We start from the raw sequence: 22010 nt of genomic DNA on the forward strand, positions 1-22010 counted from the left end.
TTACTTTTTCGGTTATACGCTTTAGAAGGTTCCCACCCCTAAATCTCAATTTTTTTATGAAAACCTCGAATTTTTACAGACCATATCAGAGGTTTGCGCCGAAATGACACATGTTCTACACATCCTGTAATTTTTTCCAAGCCGATTTAAACCTCAATTCGCTCGCAATCAGGAAAAAATGAAGAGAAAAAAATATTCGAGCAATACGCATTTAAAGTTTCTGGGCAAAGGCGACGCTATAAGTTACCGCTCGACCTTTTTAGCTGCCAAATCAACAATTTTGGGATTTTTAATATAAACCAAGCGGTATTTTATTCAGAAAAGATAGTACTTTCGGAAAGGCAATAAAAAAAAATCGATTTTTCGACTGCCTAGTCCCCTTAAGATCAGAACTAAAGATCAAGTCACTTCCACTTAGCAAAGAAGCTAAATTGTTAATGAAATAGTTATGTATGTATAGGTTTTGTAAATATTTTTAAATAAACATAAGTGTTGTATATAAAGTAATGTATAATTTACGTATGTTAAAATGTTAGTTTATAACGCCTAATTACCCATTTTGTAAAATTTAAAAAAATTACAGATTCTATGTGTAAAAAAGTCATATTAAATTATCTCTTTAATATTATATTAAGTTTGATGTTTAAGAAGTAATATGAAACAAAAATAATTTTAAAATATTGAGAAATGCCGAAGTTATGAGTTTTTTCCACTTTCTCCTCTATGCATCGGACCACTGTGCGGCGGCGCGCGATACACTGCCGCTCAGCGTCACACAATAACTTAACGCGCGTGACTACCACTGTCGGCGCCGCACGTTTTGCCAAACTATTTCGCTTCTGTATTGAAAACAAAACGTGACTTATCACCTCTGTTGATGCTTTCCGATGGAAAAATGTCTGCTGCGTCGCGTGGAGTAGTCAGATTTCCCCCCAGACCCTTAATTTTGGAAATAAATTGAAAGATATCTGCAAAAATGAGTGCATTTCGGGTGTTCTTTTCCATTTGATCATTGTTTAAACATATTTACATGTTCATAATGCACTAATAACTTATATCGTTGTATTCGGGAGGGTTCATAGAATAATTCGATGGAACAAGCAACCGAATAACTATTACCGTTTTGACACAAAAAATGTTCAAAGTTGAAAATTTGCATTTTTTTTTCAAAACTGAATTTCTCAAAAACTGAGGGTGATGGCGATAAACGATTTGCGGATTCGTTTTCAGCGCACAAAAATCTATAGGAATCGGCTATTGAATGTTACAGAACAGAAAAAAGTTTAATTCTGTTGGACAGTGTTTTCGTGCCCGGAGAATTATATGTACATATTTAATCAAAATTCTGCTTACATTTCCATATTTGGCAATTATTTCATTACCCGAACAAAGTAAAATCTCAACAATAACGTAATACAGGCTGAAATACGTGCATTCTGAATATTCAAATCATGGCCAATGCGAACAGCAGAAAATAAATACCTGGGGTCGAATGAAACTATTAAAATTTTTAATTAATTATGAAGTTACTGTAATTTTAAGACTATTACCTTTTCTGTTCCGAGGAGACTGTTATAAAATGCAGTGTATTAAAAAAAAACATTTATTAAATACTATTTTCTTAAAAAAGAAACTTTTATTCTCTTGAAAGTAGAAAAAGGCTCTGGTTAAACAGGAACATTTATTCTGCTCTGAAAAAAAGTTGTGACCAGCAGATGTCCTGAAAATGTTTTGAATAAATATATCCGAAATTGAAACCAAAAACCGTTCGGTGAAAATAATTAAATTGTATAAAAATCACAATGTGCTGTTTCTTCTATATTTATCCAGCTTCCAATTCCTTAACCCTCGTCAGGCGGCACAATTTTACAACGCTAACAGACGGCAGAGGCACAATTGCACCCTCGCATATTTTATATGAATATTCTCAATGTCGGTATAATTTGTACGATAAATTGATAACATTTAGTCTCAACGAAAATCAATAAAAAAAATTTCCCAAATTTTCTTTTATAATGTAAATTATCTATTTTTTCACTTTTGTATAATGAAATAACATTTTCATTAAAAAAAATTCGCATTCTTTTTTTCTTGCATTATTTTCGTACAAAATATGTGAGGGCGCCATTGTGCCTATGTCGCTGTTATCGATGCAACCCTCGACTCGACCCCCTATCTTGGAAGGGGGTTGAGATATTTTTCTGAAATTTGGTCTATACAATCTAGACCAAAATTGTAGAGATGTCAAGAAACTTCAGCCCTCCCCGGCTTCTAGAACAAGAGTTATCGAAATTTGAAAATGCAAAAGTTACAATTGTACCTATGCCGTCTGACGAGGGTTAAATAATACTAATTAAAAAACTATTTCTAACTTTTATATTTTACCCTTAAACACCTGTTCAAAGGTACATGATCCCCCAGAACGTTTATTAATCGAACATAAAATAACTGTTAAAACTAAACTCTTACAACACAGTCAAAGTGTTAATGTACAAAATTAACTTAAAACAGAGTAGAAATTAATCAAAATTGAAATTTCAATAAACAACCTTTATTTATAAAAGTTAACAGTTCCATTCGACCCCTGGAAAAATACAGATCGGCAAACTACCATGCGCAAGCCTGCGAAGCCTTCGGAAAGAAGGATTCTTCCTCGAAACAATCTAATCGGACGATGCAATATCTTGACAAGAGCTGTATCCAAGCAGTAATCGTTGGATAAGATCTGCATGCGCTTAACAATCCACCTTCCTGTTTTCCAGATGCTCGATACGTTTCTGCTAACTTGTGCAATCCGAAGTTTTGCGCAATGAATGAATTTTTGCGAAGAAAAAAACCTATTGCGCACAAGTGCAGGCCAAAGGATATGTTCGACGCTGGAGGAATTATTTGCCGGGCGTACTTACTTCTCGTGTGGTAAGAGACCTCGGAAGTGGCTCGCAGGAATGTCACCGAACGCAGAAAAATTAAACAATGCACAGATGCCTGGAGATCTCGGTGTTCGTTAACGCGAGAGAACGAACTTTTAATCATCAATGTCAGATTGAAGAAGCTCGCGTTTTATTGCAACGGAAACCTTCACCAAAACTTTGCATTGTAAATGAGTTAGATTTTCCATTTGATTTCTTGCGAAAATATTTGCAATAATATTATTGCATCTCGTGTTATAATGTGGTTATTAAAGACTACGAGGTTCTTGGTAAGTTAATATTATGCAAGATGATTTAAAGGGGATAGCAGTAAGTTTATAGGATTGCGAAATATTTTTAACAATTATTTGTAATTTGCTGGAATGCAGCTAGCATAAAAAGTTGCGTTGCTGGATTTGTACTTGTTCAGGTAATTACGAGCACCTATAGGTAATCGAGTTAAATATCAGGGAGCAAATGGTTTGCTGGGAAATTAACACGGCGACAGTGTATTTAATTGGCGAAGAATTATTTTAATAAAGGAAAATGACCACCCCACTCCCCAGGTAGAGAATTAATCTCGCAGCTGTCGTGTAAGGAAATTCCAGGGACTCATTACAAACGACCTCGCAAATTATAAAACTCGTGAGTTTGAAAGACATGCAGGTAGGAAAACATATGTGTGGGTAGTAAAGTGCCTTTAGGCGTAAAGCGGTTTACCTCTACAGTGTTGAAGAAAAATTCTAGTTTTCGAAAATATGAATAGCTACATTCGCTGGCTTTATGATGCCACCACTGCAACATCTAATTTATTTTGTAAAGGAATTTGGAAGAATTCACACATTCTCCGAGGAACTCGTAATTAGTGAAATTGGTAGAAGCGCAGACACATTTTTCTGCATTTTCTTCTTTTCTGCTTACAAGTAGAACTTTGTTTACGTACTGGAAATGTGAATTTTGTATTGCACGAAGCTTTCTTAAATATTCATACAACATAAAGGGGCATTTTTTTGAAAAAAAAAACAGAACGAAGTACAATTGAAAATTCTTATATAATCTATTCTGCCCTCCTTAGTTGAACTGTCCTATCTAGCATTTTTTCATTTTTTCATTTTTTTAGATACGTTGAAATATTTGAAGTTCCACGCGTCTTTTACCATTTAAGTAGAGTTAGAAAACTCTACGTGCTTCGCAAAGATTTATAAACAGTATAATGTATTTAACCTAACTCATTTTTAAATGGTTATAATATCGTGTATAAAACAATTAATTAATTGGTACGTTAATAATACATCACCTACCGGTACACCTATTACACAAAATTATATTTGGCTGTTAATAATGTCAACATGTTTTAATTCGAACGAAGGAAAATAAGGACGGTACAAAGGAAATGATAAAACTTCAGTTTTCTCGATTGTTTCAAAATGTTGGATAGGACATTTTAACTAAAGAGGGCAGTATTATTTCCAAGCAGATCGATCTTCGGTTAGTTTAATTAAAAAAACATTCCATTGAAAATACCTATGTAATATATTTTTTCGTTATAAAAATAAAAGAGAAACATTATAAAATAAAATTGGCTTCAATTTTACAATATACACAAAAGGATTACCCATTTGCAACATGTTTGTAGTTTTATTGCACGTGCGAATTAGGATGCGGTAAATATTTCTACAATGCATAGTCTCCACTGCTTCAAGTAGGGTAAAGGACCCAATTACTGATACCTAACCAATTATAGTGCCTCTACGAGCTATAGTGACTTAGGTGTGAGGTCACTCAGTGGGGTCTTAATCGACACCCTGCTGGGTACTGACCGCTAAACGTGCCCCCCTACTCCCTCTTGCAGGACTGTGTTTAGGGAAGACTAGGACAAAACCGGGGTCCTAAAGGGTGTTTTAATTTAAAATAAGTTGTTAATATAAAATAATTGAGGGCTCGGATGCAATAAGGGGACTAGCGTTAAATAGCAAAAAATATTGCGATAAAAAAAAATAATAAATAAAGAAGAATAGATAAGCAAAAAGAAAATGAAAAAGGAAAGATAGGAAAAAGGAGAAAAAGAAAAATTTATAAAAGAACAAAATATTGTAAACAAAACAGTGTAAATATTGTAAATATTGCGTGTAAATACTATAATAAAAATGTTACTAAATATTTCGAAAATAATATCGCAATATTTTTTTGTAATATATAACAAAATTGCCGCGCGGGATTTATATATATCGTCATATCTTCTATAATTATTTATTAATCAGTGTGAAAATTGGTAAAAAACTTCCTTGTATATTAAGAAAAAACTTTGTCGCTGCAAGTTATATGTACCTCAAAATTCCCTCGATACTTTTTAACGGCGAACGTTGAAAGACATGGGTTATGTCCAGTATTACTGTTAAATTAAATATTATTACATTTTTGAACATAAGAGATTTGTGCATACATTTCACGGCTTCGCTAGAGTTTTCTGAGTTTTATGTTTCAAGTCTCATAACGATCCGTTAATATTTACTCGAGTTATCGCAATTTATGTTTTAAGAAATAATGATTTTGATCGAAGAAATTTTTTTGTTTATAATTTTTATCTCGAATACTAATGATTGGATAAAAAAACTGTAACTAGAAAAAATGTGTGTCGCGGGGAGCTTTACAACTTTATATTTTTTAAAATACAGTTTAACAACATTTAATTTTCCAATATTTCTTAACGTTTGGACAATAATTTTTCCCATTTTCGAGCGCTAGTCCCCTTATTGCATCCGAGCCCTCAATTTATATTACAACTGTTCCAATGCGGTACATATACCTTACTACAATGGATTTGTATTTAATATGAGACAATTTTTAATAGCCAGTAGCAAAGCTTAATTGATGTCTTTTATTAATGATAATTAATTTCTTTTTTATTTTATTAAAATCGAAACTGTAACACTTAATCTTTAGGGCCCCGATTTTGTCCTGGTCTTCCCTAAACACAGTCCTGCAAGAGGTCACGTACAGCGGCCCATACCCAGCAGGATATTGGTTAAGACCCCGCGGAGGGGCCTCACACCTAAGTCACTATAGCTCGTAGAGGCACTATACTGTCACCTTAAGCTATTTTACTTAAAATAACGAATAAATAAACGTTGTAAAGTCATACACAAAAATAATTATGTAATTCAACCTATAATCTATACTATAGATTATATACTATAGTTTATTTATTCGTTATTTTAAGTAGAATAAATAGTGTCATTAATTGGGTCCTTTACCCTATGGGTCTCAGAGGTATGAACAATAAGCTCTTCTAATTGTAAGCATGAGCATGATATTGCGAATTCACTTTAAACTCAAATTACTACTGTATAATTAATCGCGAGAAACGAACATCGATTTTAAAAATAAAGGTATAAGTTAGGAGCTCTTTCAGGAAACGAGGAAACAATGAGAATTCATGAAAAGCCGCTGTCTGGGTTAGGTAGAAAAAGCGCATTCTAGTAATTGTTTGAAAGTGTTTGAACAAAGCCTGAATAGAATTTTCCACGCAAATGGCGATTTACTCGGACTATAGAATAAGCTGCGCTTGAGCGAATAAAGTGTTATCTAGAAATTATCAAAACTCGATTGGAAAGTTAGAAGCGGTGCAGCTGTGTTGTTGAAAAAAATTTCGCTCGAACGCGAGACCGAGGTCTTGAGCGAAAAATAGAAACCGTGACGAAACCGTGACACAATTAATCGGGAAAGGAGCAGCGTAATGCATAAATGGACAATTTTCCAACGCATTTAGGTGAGAAATGCGCACGCTGCGTGTTCCAGTCTGTCCAATCAAGGCGTACAGGCGGTCACGCAACTTTTAACTTTGACTAATTAACATTTACGTAATCGCGAATTCGGCTGTGCAACTCTAGAAATGCATAAATCACGTAGCTTTTCAGCGGCGCGCGATTAATTGATTGCTGCGAAACTGGAATTATTGTTGCGGCTCAGTTCTGCCCGTTGTAGAGAATAATAGGAAGCTACGATGTAAATGAATCTCGTTGCAAATGAAAGAGACTCATAACTCTGAAGTTATGTCATAGACCCTAAAGTGTGTAAGATGCTATAAAAGGCACAATTGTATTTAGCGTCCATTTCTGATAATATCATCGTAGGTATTTAACCGCCAAAGTAGGTATTTAGACCGCGGTGAAGTATACGTCAAATGACTAGGCATTAGTATTGCCTTAAATAGGAAAATAACTTGTATTATTATTACTATTACACTGTCCAACAGCCATTTTGGTCTGTAAGATTCAATAGCTGTTTCTTATAGATTTTTGTGCGCTGGAAACGAATCCGGAAACCGTTTGTCGCTATCACCCTCAGTTATTGAGAAATTCGATTTTGAAAAAAACTGCAAATATTCAACTTTGAACATTTTTTGTATCGAAACGGTAATAGTTATTCGGTTGCTTGTTGCGTCAAATTATTCTATAAACCCTCCCGAATACAGCAATTGAAGTTATTGATGCATTATGAACATTTAAATATGTTTAAACAACGATCAAAGGGAAAAGAACACCCGAAATTCACCCACATTTGCAGATATCTTTAAATTTATTTGCGAAACTAAGGGTCTAGGAGAAAATCTGACTACTCCACGTGATGCAGCAGAAAATTTTCCTTTGGAAAGCATCAACAGAAGTGGTAAGTCACGTTTTGTTTTCAATACAGAAGCGAAATAGTTTGGTAAAACGTGCGGCGTGTATCGCGCGCCGCAGTTGACAACCACTGTCGACGCCGCACGTTTTGCCAAACTATTTCGCTTCTGTATTGAAAACGAAACGTGACTTACCACTTCTGTTGATGCTTTCCGAAGGAAAATTGTCTGCTGCATCGCGTGGAATAGTCAGATTTTCTCCTAGACCCATAGTTTTGGAAATAAATTGAAAGATATCATCAAAAATAGGTGCATTTCGGGTGTCCTTTTCCCTTTGATCGTTGTTTAAACATATTTAAATGCTTATAATTCAATAATAACTTATATCGTTGTGTTCGCGAGGGTTCATAGAATAATTTGACAGACCATGCAACCGAATAACTATTATTGTTTGAACAGAAAAGATGTTCAAAATTGAAAATTTGCATTTTTTTTCAAAATCGAATTTCTCGAAAACTGAGGGTGATGGCGATAAACGATTTGCGGATTCGTTTTCAGCGCACAAAAATCTATAAGAATCGGCTATTGAATGTTACAGAACAGAAAAAAAGTTTAATTTTGTTCAACAGAGTTATTCGTCTTTATTACTTGGTAAATATACAAAGAACAGTAATGCATCAAGCATAGCAAAGTAAAAGGCGAGGCTGTAGTGCAATACTGTTAGAAGCCTAACCGTAACTAAATAACTAAAGCTAAAACTAAAACTAGGAAAGAAAACAAGAGAGAAAAAAAATTTGTAATTCAATGTAATACGTTTAGAATTTTGGCCATATCATTTGTCCCATTTAAAACCTGTTCCTTTTATAGCACCTCTCCCCTATCTCCAAAAAAAAGAACTTGATTTGTGATTGTATTTTATGATAGGCTAACACGATACGATTAAATCTGCGACACTCAGACTACACCTGTCTTGGAATCGAACCTTACTGTTTACTTTATGACAGTGAGTTAATGTTATGTCACTATTAATTCATCGTTTCTAATACATGGGAAGGATTTTTTTAAATATAGGATTTGTTCATACTTTTTGGTACATTTATTGATGTTGACACATCGTAGAATTTTTCATAAAAAACGACGTTTACAACACTAAAGATAAAGCTTGATATTTCAGATGTATAGCTGAAAGATTAATAAACACTCCCCAAATTTCCAAAAAGTAGTAAATAATCTTCTTTTATTCCGTATATGAGTGTTTTATTATTTCAAAGTGAAAGGACATTTTAAAGTCTTCTTGAATTTAACTCCCTAGAACAGCACAGTAAATTCTCGTTATAGGCTCCACGCTCGGGGCTGGCGGCGAGCTCACAACGCATAGGTTCAACTATTCCGAGCCGCCAATGAGAGTGTTGCTCGAGTGACTCTCTCACTCTCGACCGAAGGATTTCAAGAAATGGTGGGGATAGCGACCGAGCACACAATGCGTAATCGAAGTGAGCTTATAACGAAAATTTACTGTAACTCATACTGTGGGGAATAATAAATGGTAACTGTGGATCCCTTCAAATACACAGTGTTGAAGGTAAAAAAATCAACAATACCGAAAGTGGTTACGAAGGGTGAATGGAAGTCTAATGTAGACTATGGCACTGTATAGGAATAGCAATCACACCGATTCAAAGCTCGTGCTTCGCATGCGCACACTTTACGAGCCCGCAACAATACGATCCCAAAGACCATAAAATTTCTACGCGCCGTGTTGCTCGACACTTGTCACTATCACACCCGCGAACTGTCTTTAAATCCTGTTGGAGTTGACAAGTCCGGTTAACCGTCGTGGTGCGTGTATAATAATGGCTTCTCATTCGCCAAACTATAATCTCGAATGACTGTTTTAAAAAGACGTTAGAGCTAAGTAGTGCTAAATAAAGTTCATATCTGTGTGACCGATTGAGGGAAGTGGCTGTGGTCCGAACGTTGACCAAGAGACTGTCTTCTTCAACGAACGCATCAAGATTGTATGGTCCACACGATAATCAAGAAGAGACTGTTCCGCATCGTTCGCGGTTTGGTACGAGAATGAAAGTCCACTTTTCCGGCATTTTAAAAGTGGACGTGATTTGGCTTTTGAGCAGAGATTGGTAAAAATTTAATTTAAATAAACATTTAAAATAACCAATACAACTTAAAAAAAAGTAAGTCGACGAATAAAAAATTAACTTCATTCGTCAAATAATCTACAGTTAAAGTAACTATTATTTAATACGTGATTTAAATTTTTAAATTTTATTTAGTTAATGCCCAACTCTGCTTTTAGGAGGTGTTAGAAAAACCCAGTTGGTTCTATTCACCTCGAAAAGAAGGGGACCTCCCATTTGTGAATTCGTCAATGGAGGAGGAATCCTCTTCTTCTTGACAAAGTAGAGGAGGAAAATACAACACCTGGTTCCCCAAAGCTAGCTAAGTTAATCGACCAGAGCGCGAGCTCTCATGACTGTATTGTCCCGCGAGTCACCGGTGGACAACGGTACGTGCGGGTCCGATATCACGGTGCAGTGTGTACTACATACCACCTGCCAACGGATGAAGCAACACACGAGGCGTGAAGACCGTCTAAAACCTTAAGGAAGGCACGTTTACCATTACATTTTCGAAAATCCGGCAAGCAAATAAGACGGAACAAAATGGAACGCCATTGCAAAATCAAAGGCGCGCGGCTTACAATGGGACCTTCGGGTTTGGCAATTTCAGAAAATTTTGATACTTAGTTTACAGGGAGGTCTTCACTCGGACATTAATATCCCGAAGCAGTAAGACGCGCTTTTCAGCCAAATTCGAGAAAATCGACTTTGACAAATCCTGAGTTCCCTTGCCTACAAGGTGTTCCTCTGCCTATGGTCAATAAATGCGTGCGCATCGTAGGCGCGTGCCCCTCAGGCGTCCGAGTGAAGACCTTCACGTACACCAAGTATCAAAGTTCTCGGAAATTGCCAAACCTGAAGAAGATCCCCTTGTCAGACTAAAATCGGGACTGCTATAGTAAACCACTCCCATACCAGTTATCCCAATCTGATGCTAGCCGAATTCTTTCATTTCCGCGAACCAAACCGAAACTAATAAGTCGACATTTCTAGTACGTAGCTTCCATTCAAGAAAACCTGACAAAGCAACAAAATATTAGAAAGCAGAAGAATGTTGAAACTTTCATAATAATTTCTACCATCATTGCCAGCAGTACATTTGCTACTTAGAACGCTACTTCTCAGCGAAAGAAGACTTGCTGTCTTTTTACCACCTCTTCGACTTTCCCTCAGTATCATCATTTTCATCCTTCGTCGTGTACGCTATTAAACAATTTTATATTCGAGACACAAGTACACCACGTAGCCTGTCGACAGCTATAAAATGAAACCCACTCTCTCTTTGCTACCATCATCCTCTATAGGCGCCATCTTCCAGCTGCCAAACGCGCAATACTCAGTGCTACTTTTCTGCAAAGTCCCTCCGGTTTGTTCGAAAAGCTTGCACTTCCTGGGAAACTCTTTCGACAGACGTTATTATATTCTCTATCGATTGCATTACACATATACGCGGTCACGGATATTGTATGAGAGAACCCACGCGAGCACGTTTCAAGGTGTCTGCTGCTGGACTCACATGATTATGTACGACATAACGGAACTCTGCGGACACTGTTTTTACCGCAGCTGGAGAGAGCGGAGGCGGTAGGAACGGTTCTTCTTGCGACCGGCCGCGAAATGCTTTTAATTTACTTGACCGTCCACGACCGCAGCATTCGGCCGTGCTTCTATCCGCGGTAAAGTTCATCCTCTGGCTGTGGGCGCTGAAAAATTTCACGCGCGACCATTTACCGATTGCACGAGAGCTCTATTGTACGGACTTTCACAATAAGGTCGTTTTCTACACGCCAAATGCAGTTCAGCGGAACGCTGTTTTCATCAGGCACGAATAAATTTGCGATCAGCGGGGAATCACAATTTGCCTGGGACCAGTACCCGCACTCACGCGGGAACACCGCAAACCCGCACCCGTCGATTCGAACGCAACTTTGTGGGTTTATAGAGTGATACAGGACAAGAACAACGGTGTTTTTCATTCGTGCCCAATCGCCCTCTAAGGGTGTGAAAACTAACCTCAAAGTCAAATAGGCACTCCCACTTTTTCGCGTGTAACTCCTAAAGTACAAGAGACAGGAAAAAATGATTCGGACAAAAGTTTAATGGTGCAATACGCACTGCAAAGTTGCGTTAACAAAATTTTGAAAAGTTTAAAAGAAAAAAATGCCTGACGAATAAAACTTTTTTTTTTTAAATTTTGTTAACGTCAGGTTGCAGCGCCTATCGCACCATTAAACTTTTGTTCGAAACATTTTTTTCTGTCTGTTGTACTTTGAGAGTTATGCGCGAAAAAGTGGAAGTGCCAATTTGACTTAGAGGTTAGTTTTCACGCAATTAAAGGGCGATAGGGCCCAAATGGAACACACCGTTCCATTGAGAAATTATATATTTCTATAATTTAAGACATCCTTAATACAATGCAGCAAGTCCCATTAAATTATATATAGTAGTTTTGCTTTAATTAATTCCTAAAGTTCACCTATTATTTTGGGCTCTAGACCGGAACCTCCCCTTAATTCTGGAAGATCCTCTTCAAACAACCCGCGAATCAGCCGGTAAGATGCACTGCTAACCACAGACAATAGTCTTCAAGGGAACGGGAAAGACTCAAAACTACATTTTTAATACTAAAAAACGGCAGGAATTTATTGGACAACCTGATACTTTGCACGATGCTATTGCAATGTTTAGTGAATGCAGTGTTAAAACAAAGCCACGGTGTAAACCAGTGTTTCCCAACCTTTTTAGATTTGCAACCCTCTTTTATAATATTTAAATAATAATTGTAAATTTAATACGGTAAAGAAAACACATTAAAAATAGGTATTTCAGAATATAATTCTAACTTAATAATATTTAAAAAAAAAAAAAAGAACATGGCGTCCCCCTTGGGGACGCGACCAACAGGTTGGGAACCACTGGTTTAGACTATATTAACGAAATATTGCAGTAGTGTTTGCAAAATAGGTGCCAACTGTTGGGCCACTTTCCGCCATGCATTTGTAGTAGCTGGAGCGGTATTTTTTTGTCGAGCCTATGTATGTACTATGTACAATGCATACACCAGCTAGTCCACTGGAAATAGTTTCTTAAACCTGGGTTAAATGGTGATAAAAAGTGTTACTGAGACACGAGGCTGATTTCAAGGAGAAAAACGCGAGGTATTAAAAATGGCACTTTTCAGGTCATTTCTTTGGAGTAAGTGAGGCCATTCGTATTTCTTAAACGCAATGTCAGGCTTCCTTATTATACAGGTAATTATGTCTCTTGGAACTACAAGCCCGCCTCTCAGGTACCTACATAAAAGTTTAAATTGATTGTGCATACTGATGTTATTACACCTTGACAAATGGAGAATATATTACTCGTAGTATCAAGTATGGACATTGCTTGATTTGCAATCATTTTACCACGCTATTTCTTCTATTTTTAATACGTGCAAAATTGAGGAAAATATATCTCTGATTACACTAGTTTACACTGAAAAGGTACATTTGATGAGAGGTGACTTTTCTTATGGATTTTCTCCCGCCGATTTCGAAAATCTAGGTTAAAAATTTTTTTATGGAACAGTTTTTAAGATATTGTGATTTTTTCAATTTTTTTACCTCTTCACTTTGAAAATCATATCTGGAGCTAGATGTGCCCGATTTGGTCGTTCTTGGTACCAAATGAAAGATATTGAAATGATGAACAAACATGTATAATGGGATCTTTAATTGGTTAAGCGAGTCAAAAGATATTGATGAAAATATTTCACATTTAAAAAAAAAATTAAATTTTTTAGCTTATTCCCACGGAAAAATAGAAACCTATGAAAAAAAACGTCCGGTTTCTCTTCATATGCGTAAAGCTGATACTTTAACGCAAAAATAACACCAACCAGACGTAAATCGAACGAAAAATGACAAAGTTATTATCGATTGAGTGAAGAAATCCAAATCCCACATTTTGACAAGTGGCCATGTCGACCACTTTCTTTTGAACCGCTTAACCAATTAAAGATCCCATTATACATATTTGTTTATCATTTCAATGTCTTGCATTTGGTACCAAGAAAAACCAAATCGGGCACATGTAGCTCCAGATATGGTTTTTAAAGTGAAGAGGTAAAAAAATTGAAAAATCACAATTCCTTAAAAACTGTTCCATAAAATTTTTAACCTTGATTGTCGAATTCAGCGGGAGAAAATCCATAAGAAAAGTCACCTCTCATCAAATGTACATTTTCAGTGTAAACTAGTGTTAATCATCCAGCGCATAGATTGATGCTGAAAGAGTTAAAGGGAGGTTAATACGAGTACAAATGATGTAAAACAATATTTTAGCCAATAATTAAAATATTGATATTCACAGTTCATTCGCAAGTCACTAAGTATTTGTCTGCTGTATGTTACGTTTGAAATGTTGACATGAGTATTTACAATTAGACAGTTTGACTCTTGACCTGATTGATTTTTCATTACCTCAGTATTAATTTCAATAATAAATACTTGAAATACCTACTCATCTGTTGTAATGCATTCTTCGACCTTTCAACATCATTAAAAATAATGACCAACCAATTCATTATACAAGCAAGGTGAAGGTGCTTAAATTCATAAATAAATCATTAATGTAAAATAAAGTTTTTGTACAGGTAACTTCGTTGCTGAAAAAGAACTTGCAAACATACTCAGAATATAAATCTATATTAGATTTGAATTGTTAAAGCCAGGAAGGTATAACGGTGTTGACTCGCGTCTAAGATTTAGAATAAAATAAATTCTATATTTTATGCTGCGTTTATTTGTATGTTAATAATTGTTCAACATTTTTTAAATAAATTTTTCTTCTATTCTGTATAGAAAAATTATTTCATATTATTACATGTCTACTAACTTTAAATATAGGCAATAAATTCTAGCGTATTTAGATGTACCACACTGTATACATCTATACAATTTATAAAGCACTTGACAAATAAAGAAAGCTCAACTTCAGTAGTAATGGCAACAAGACACCGAGCTATTGAATCATTTTCACATAGTCGAGCATTGTGGTCATGATTTTAGTCCCCAACATTTCTACTAATTACGTTAATTATGCAATACGTGCAGGAAGAAAATAGAAGGATGTATTAAATTTCGAATTTTTACTCAATAAATATAGAAATAGAATCATTTATAACCGAACTTTTTAGACTTCCAAAGTACTTACATACAGTGGCCATAAATATAAAAGCAAAATTGTGTATAGCAAGGAGGAAAGTGACGAGCGTTTCTTGAGAACCTTAACAAAAACATACTCAGATATAATCGCGGAGACAGATGAAGGGAATGAAATTTTCTCACACTTTAAAATCCCACGGTGCCAGCTACGACTTTAACGTTTAACGACGTTAGACGTCACTAAAATTTCTTAAAAATTATTACCCAGCCTTTTAAGTGTGATACCTTGATCTTAATATATAAAGCAGAAAGCTTATATATGTTTGTGTGTTTGTCTGTCGCCTAAAAACATTCCAACGATAAACTCTGGGATCATGAAATGTGCCTCAACTCATTATGCCTGATTAATTCAGATGAATGTGACCATTTTAAAAAAAAAAATAAAAAGATTGAGAATGAGAATGAGAATGAGAAGAATTAGAATTAGAATTAGAATGAGAATTAGAATGAGAATGAGAATGAGAATGAGAATGAGAATGAGAATGAGGAGAATGAGAATGAGAATGAGAAAGAGAATGAGAATGAGAATGAGAATGAGAATGAGAATGAGAATGAGAATGAGAATGAGAATGAGAATGAGAATGAGAATGAGAATGAGAATGAGAATGAGAATGAGAATGAGGAGAATGAGAATGAGAATGAGAATGAGAATGAGAATGAGAATGAGAATGAGGAGAATTAGAATTAGAATGAGAATTAGAATTAGAATGAGAATGAGAATGAGAATGAGAATGAGAATGAGAATGAGAATGAGAATGAGAATGAGAATGAGAATGAGGAGAATGAGAATGAGAATTAGAATTAGAATGAGAATGAGAATGAGAATGAGAATTAGAATGAGAATTAGAATTAGAATGAGAATGAGAATGAGAATGAGAATGAGAATGAGAATGAGAATGAGAATGAGAATGAGGAGAATGAGAATGAGAATGAGAATTAGAATGAGAATGAGAATGAGAATGAGAATGAGAATGAGAATGAGGAGAATTAGAATTAGAATGAGAATTAGAATTAGAATGAGAATGAGAATGAGAATGAGAATGAGGAGAATGAGAATGAGAATGAGAATTAGAATGAGAATGAGAATGAGAATGAGAATGAGAATGAGAATGAGAATGAGAATGAGAATGAGGAGAATTAGAATTAGAATGAGAATTAGAATTAGAATGAGAATGAGAATGAGAATGAGAATGAGAATGAGGAGAATGAGAATGAGAAAGAGAATGAGAATGAGAATGAGAATGAGAATGAGAATGAGAATGAGAATGAGAATGAGAATGAGAATGAGAATGAGAATGAGAATGAGAATGAGGAGAATGAGAATGAGAATGAGAATGAGAATGAGAATGAGAATGAGAATGAGAATGAGAATGAGAATGAGAATGAGGAGAATTAGAATTAGAATGAGAATTAGAATTAGAATGAGAATGAGAATGAGAATGAGAATGAGAATGAGAATGAGGAGAATGAGAATGAGAATGAGAATTAGAATGAGAATGAGAATGAGAATGAGAATGAGAATGAGAATGAGAATGAGAATGAGAATGAGAATGAGAATGAGGAGAATTAGAATTAGAATGAGAATTAGAATTAGAATGAGAATGAGAATGAGAATGAGAATGAGAATGAGAATGAGAATGAGAATGAGAATGAGGAGAATGAGAATGAGAATTAGAATTAGAATGAGAATGAGAATGAGAATGAGAATTAGAATGAGAATTAGAATTAGAATGAGAATGAGAATGAGAATGAGAATGAGAATGAGAATGAGAATGAGAATGAGAATGAGAATGAGAATGAGAATGAGAATGAGGAGAATGAGAATGAGAATGAGAATTAGAATGAGAATGAGAATGAGAATGAGAATGAGAATGAGAATGAGAATGAGAATGAGGAGAATTAGAATTAGAATGAGAATTAGAATTAGAATGAGAATGAGAATGAGAATGAGAATGAGGAGAATGAGAATGAGAATGAGAATGAGAATGAGAATTAGAATGAGAATGAGAATGAGAATGAGAATGAGAATGAGAATGAGAATGAGAATGAGAATGAGAATGAGAATGAGGAGAATTAGAATTAGAATGAGAATTAGAATTAGAATGAGAATGAGAATGAGAATGAGAATGAGAATGAGAATGAGAATGAGAATGAGGAGAATGAGAATGAGAATTAGAATTAGAATGAGAATGAGAATGAGAATGAGAATTAGAATGAGAATTAGAATTAGAATGAGAATGAGAATGAGAATGAGAATGAGAATGAGAATGAGAATGAGAATGAGAATGAGAATGAGGAGAATGAGAATGAGAATGAGAATTAGAATGAGAATGAGAATGAGAATGAGAATGAGAATGAGAATGAGAATGAGAATGAGGAGAATTAGAATTAGAATGAGAATTAGAATTAGAATGAGAATGAGAATGAGAATGAGAATGAGGAGAATGAGAATGAGAATGAGAATGAGAATGAGAATTAGAATGAGAATGAGAATGAGAATGAGAATGAGAATGAGAATGAGAATGAGAATGAGAATGAGAATGAGGAGAATTAGAATTAGAATGAGAATTAGAATTAGAATGAGAATGAGAATGAGAATGAGAATGAGAATGAGGAGAATGAGAATGAGAAAGAGAATGAGAATGAGAATGAGAATGAGAATGAGAATGAGAATGAGAATGAGAATGAGAATGAGGAGAATGAGAATGAGAATGAGAATGAGAATGAGAATGAGAATGAGAATGAGGAGAATTAGAATTAGAATGAGAATTAGAATTAGAATGAGAATGAGAATGAGAATGAGAATGAGAATGAGAATGAGGAGAATGAGAATGAGAATGAGAATTAGAATGAGAATGAGAATGAGAATGAGAATGAGAATGAGAATGAGAATGAGAATGAGGAGAATTAGAATTAGAATGAGAATTAGAATTAGAATGAGAATGAGAATGAGAATGAGAATGAGAATGAGAATGAGAATGAGGAGAATGAGAATGAGAATGAGAATGAGAATGAGAATGAGAATGAGAATTAGAATGAGAATGAGAATGAGAATGAGAATGAGAATGAGAATGAGGAGAATGAGAATGAGAATGAGAATGAGAATTAGAATGAGAATGAGAATGAGAATGAGAATGAGAATGAGAATGAGAATGAGAATGAGAATGAGAATGAGAATGAGAATGGGGAGAATGAGGAGAATGAGAATTAGAATGAGAATGAGAATGAGAATGATAATTAGAATGAGAATGAGAATGAAAATAAAATTAAAAAAATTATAAAATCAGAATCTAAATTTCGGGCGAAGCCCTACTAAAGCTAGATATGTTGTAAAAGAGAATACGAATAAAAGTAACATAAACACAGGACATGAGGAAAAGTAGAATATATCGCAACTGAAAATTCTGTTTCTATTTTGAAGCATAATGTAAGGCTTATAAAAGTGAGAAAGAAAATATTATAAAAAATAAGATCTTCAAGTTTTTGCATGTATATCCACTTACAACTTTTCTTTTTAGATTTTGCTTCGTCAAACCATTAAAAGCGTGTGTTGCGTAATTCCTAGCATGCATTACTGTTCGCATCAACGATTACTTCCTAAAAGTTCTAATTCCTTGAGAATATTCCCAGACTCGTAAACGTCCAACTTCCTTCGTCGCGGCAGACTTCCGCGAGATGCCACACAAGGGTAGATTAAATTGTACGAGATAAAAATACAAATGATACGAGCGAATGCACCACGTGCAGTCAAAGGAACTCAGAATTCTGACGTCAATGGAAGTAAAAAAAAATGTACCAGGCTGGTTCCCTGGACAAACACCATGTTTTTACCCTTTCACATTATGCATCCGCATTTAAACGACCCCCGTTCTGTTACACGCCTTCATGCCTTTTTCTTTCTTTTTAGTAAGACACATTCAAACGCACACCTCTTATGCAAGACTCTACGATAGTAATCAAGTCTCTTGTTTCAAGTACAAGATATTTTATGCACAGCCTTTAATTTAAGGTGATAGGGTCGCATAGATCTAGAAAAAATGACTTTTTGTCAGATTCCTTGCAGAAAACTCTATGCAACCAAATGAATTCTGGTTTTACATACCTACAGTGGCTCACAGACATAATCGTACATTCTTTAAAATAGCATAACTTTTTTAAAATTAATCCAAGCGACTAGAGTTTTTTTTAGAAGCTAGCAGGATTAGTTTGCTAAGTCACGTGATTCCTCGTTTTGGAAATAATGCACTTGGTTGGAATAACAAAAAAAAATAGAAAAGGTCGTTTTTCAACTTTTTTTTGTGAGCCTGTAATGAAAATTCAAAAAACCCGTTTGTAGATTGAAGTCAGTTGTATACGTGTCTAAAATTTCATGAAAATTGGTTAACGTCGCTCTGAGCTATAAACGCTTAAAGATCGCAGAATAAGGTCGAGAATCGCGGAAATTCCCAAAATTTCGAGGAGATTGTATATCACTCTGAAGTTGATCAATCATTACGTTAACATTACTTCGTAGTTAATATACTATTTTTACCTACGTGTTTACAGTTTTACAAACACACTGGAAAAAAATTGTACTAACATATACCTACTAGATATTTATAGTTAGTCACATGTAGCGTTCCTGATTTCTCCATATTTTTTTGTTTCTCGAGAAATAAGATATGAGATCATATTTCTTGAGAATTCTCGAGAAATTGAAAAAAATATTGCAAAAAAAATATTTTTGGAATAATGTTGATAATATTTATCAAAAACACAGGAAAACTTTAACTAAATGATTATTCCTGTCTAATTTATACAAAACTTGTGTAAATGAAAAAGAGATATTAAATATAATTGGTAAATTTATTTATTTAATAAAAAATTTGCACTAAGCGAAACATTACTTTTTGGTTTTAAAATTTATTTTTAAATAGCACAATGCGTCTAATGTAGCATCAGCGAATCTATTTCTTTTTTGTGGCAAAATCTGTTACTGTTATATTTTCACGTTTTATATATATCTATCTTGGCTGTTAAATGAAAAAATGCGTCTTTTGACCCTTTTGGAAAAAATTCTGGATCATGCAAAAATTTTATACGGGATACAATAATCTTATCTCCTGTTTTCTATATTTCTTCTTTAATAGCCACAAGAAACTCATTAGGTACTTAATTCAGTATACAATTTTTCTAAAATTTTAAATAAGAATTTAAGAGCACCTTCAGCAGTTAATAATATCGAATCTTCTGTACTGTGATTTTCTATTGGAATTCATATAGGTTCTAATGTTATTAATAAGATGTATTATAAATTGTAAATGTGTTTATACATTCGCGATTAACTAGTAATACATTCATTTACAAAAATAAATGAGATTTATAATATTTTTCCTAGTCTTAAGTTTCTCGAGAAATTATAGTATTTCTCAAAAAATAAGAAATAAGCAATTATAAAATTTCTCGAGAAAGAACACTAGTCACATGATCTTGGATATATCAAGACACGAATAATATGATACTCATTTTAATTCGCATAACAGGATGTTAAAAATAAGAACATAAGACTTTAGGGGCTTATCTGTTCTCATCGGTAGGAGTAAAAAATCCTGAATCAACATAGGTCCTAAAATCAACCCCTCGATTTAAAATCTACTTTTCTGTTTAGGTGCGTTCATTATCGCGTCTCTTCGCAACGCATTGAATGTAAATAGAAGAATCGGTTTAGAAGTGCATTAGTTCCAGGTTTGGTTGACAATAGAAGATTATCACTAATGTCAACAATGATTACATGATGGACGCAAACATAGCGCAAGTCTTCAGTATTTATCCGCAGCACGGTAAATGTTATTATCGCTTCCTTATCAACGCTCGCCTATTATTCTAACGTGGAAATGGGTCTTACCAATGGGAATGCTTCTGCAGGCCTTCTGTACTTCACCTATACACCTTCTCATGTATCTCTTGTAAATGTGAAAACAAACCTTTACGTTTTACATCGACAGGATTCGTCTTAGGACCTATGTTGACTGAGCTTTTATTTCTGTTGCTGAGTAGCTACCATATCAGGCCCCTAAAGCTTAGACCCTTTTTTTACACCCTGTATAAAGGAAGAATTGACTTTTCAGGTATTCCTTTCGCGTATGTGAGAATTAAGGCCATAAAAGCAGTACGAACGATGAAATACAAATCCCAAAGGAACGTCTGCCAACTTTCCTCGTTTGACACAGATAACTCGCGTGGTCATTGTTTTCATCGGTAATTAAAATATCCAGCGGAAATAACGTGCAAAGATTTTTGGTATCATTATACCTACCTCTCTTGTCATTAGAAGAAATATAGTTTTTATGAAATCGTTAGTTTGAAAGTGAAAGTGGTGGAGAGAAGATCATGGTTCACCTGTGGGTACTAGTGACTCATTCCACTGGCTGTATCACAGCAAACCGGATTCAGATTAATCATTATAAGTATACATATATAATTCTTAGAAGATTGTGAAAGAACTTTGACGAATAAGTTTGCATTTCAAAATATTCATTTGTTGGCAATCAGAATGACCGGAATAATTTTTCATTTGCTTGTGACATTAAGGCAGCTTGACCGTAAGTGGCACACACGGGTCACTGAAGACTAACAATAATTCTGATTTTAATATTTTCTTCCTACTGTAAATACAAACCAGTTTCGTAAGGGGGAGGAAGGGGCTTGGAATATAAAATCCTACGAATTCTTATTCTGGGGGAGGGAGGCGGTAAGAAAGCGCCAAAATTACCCTTAAGTAATTTAAGGGTGGCCCCATTAATGATTTCAGTATTTAATTTTAATTACATATTTGTGAAGCGAAGAGATATATCTGGAGGGCCTATGATTAAGGGCACTAGCTAGTAGGGCAGTTGCTTTTGTGGAAAATGAAGCATTTCTTTTTTAATTACAAAGAAATAAATTGAAACTGAGACTTGCCCCTTGACACAAAGTTTATTAACATCATAAGCTTTAAAAAAAACACGTTTGTCTAGTAAAAAATATGTATTATATGTGACGCAACAGATGAATCATTAAAAAGGCTATTTAAAAAAGTTTCTTTTGTTTTACAGTGATAACGCAAAAACGGAGATTTTTTTCGAGACATAAAAAAAGTATCAGCTGTTTAAAG

The 22010-nt window shown here is 34.6% G+C and overlaps 1 protein-coding gene across 6 annotated transcripts in view; it reads right to left on the bottom strand.

The window, feature by feature from the left end:
- The window catches only part of Ptp10d (Protein tyrosine phosphatase 10D), a 135463-nt gene that overhangs the window by 73341 nt on the left and 40112 nt on the right, over nt 1–22010 (bottom strand). The window lies entirely within an intron of this gene.

This window comes from Andrena cerasifolii, chromosome 2, assembly GCF_050908995.1.
Source record: "Andrena cerasifolii isolate SP2316 chromosome 2, iyAndCera1_principal, whole genome shotgun sequence".
Classification (NCBI taxonomy): Eukaryota; Metazoa; Arthropoda; class Insecta; order Hymenoptera; family Andrenidae; genus Andrena; species Andrena cerasifolii.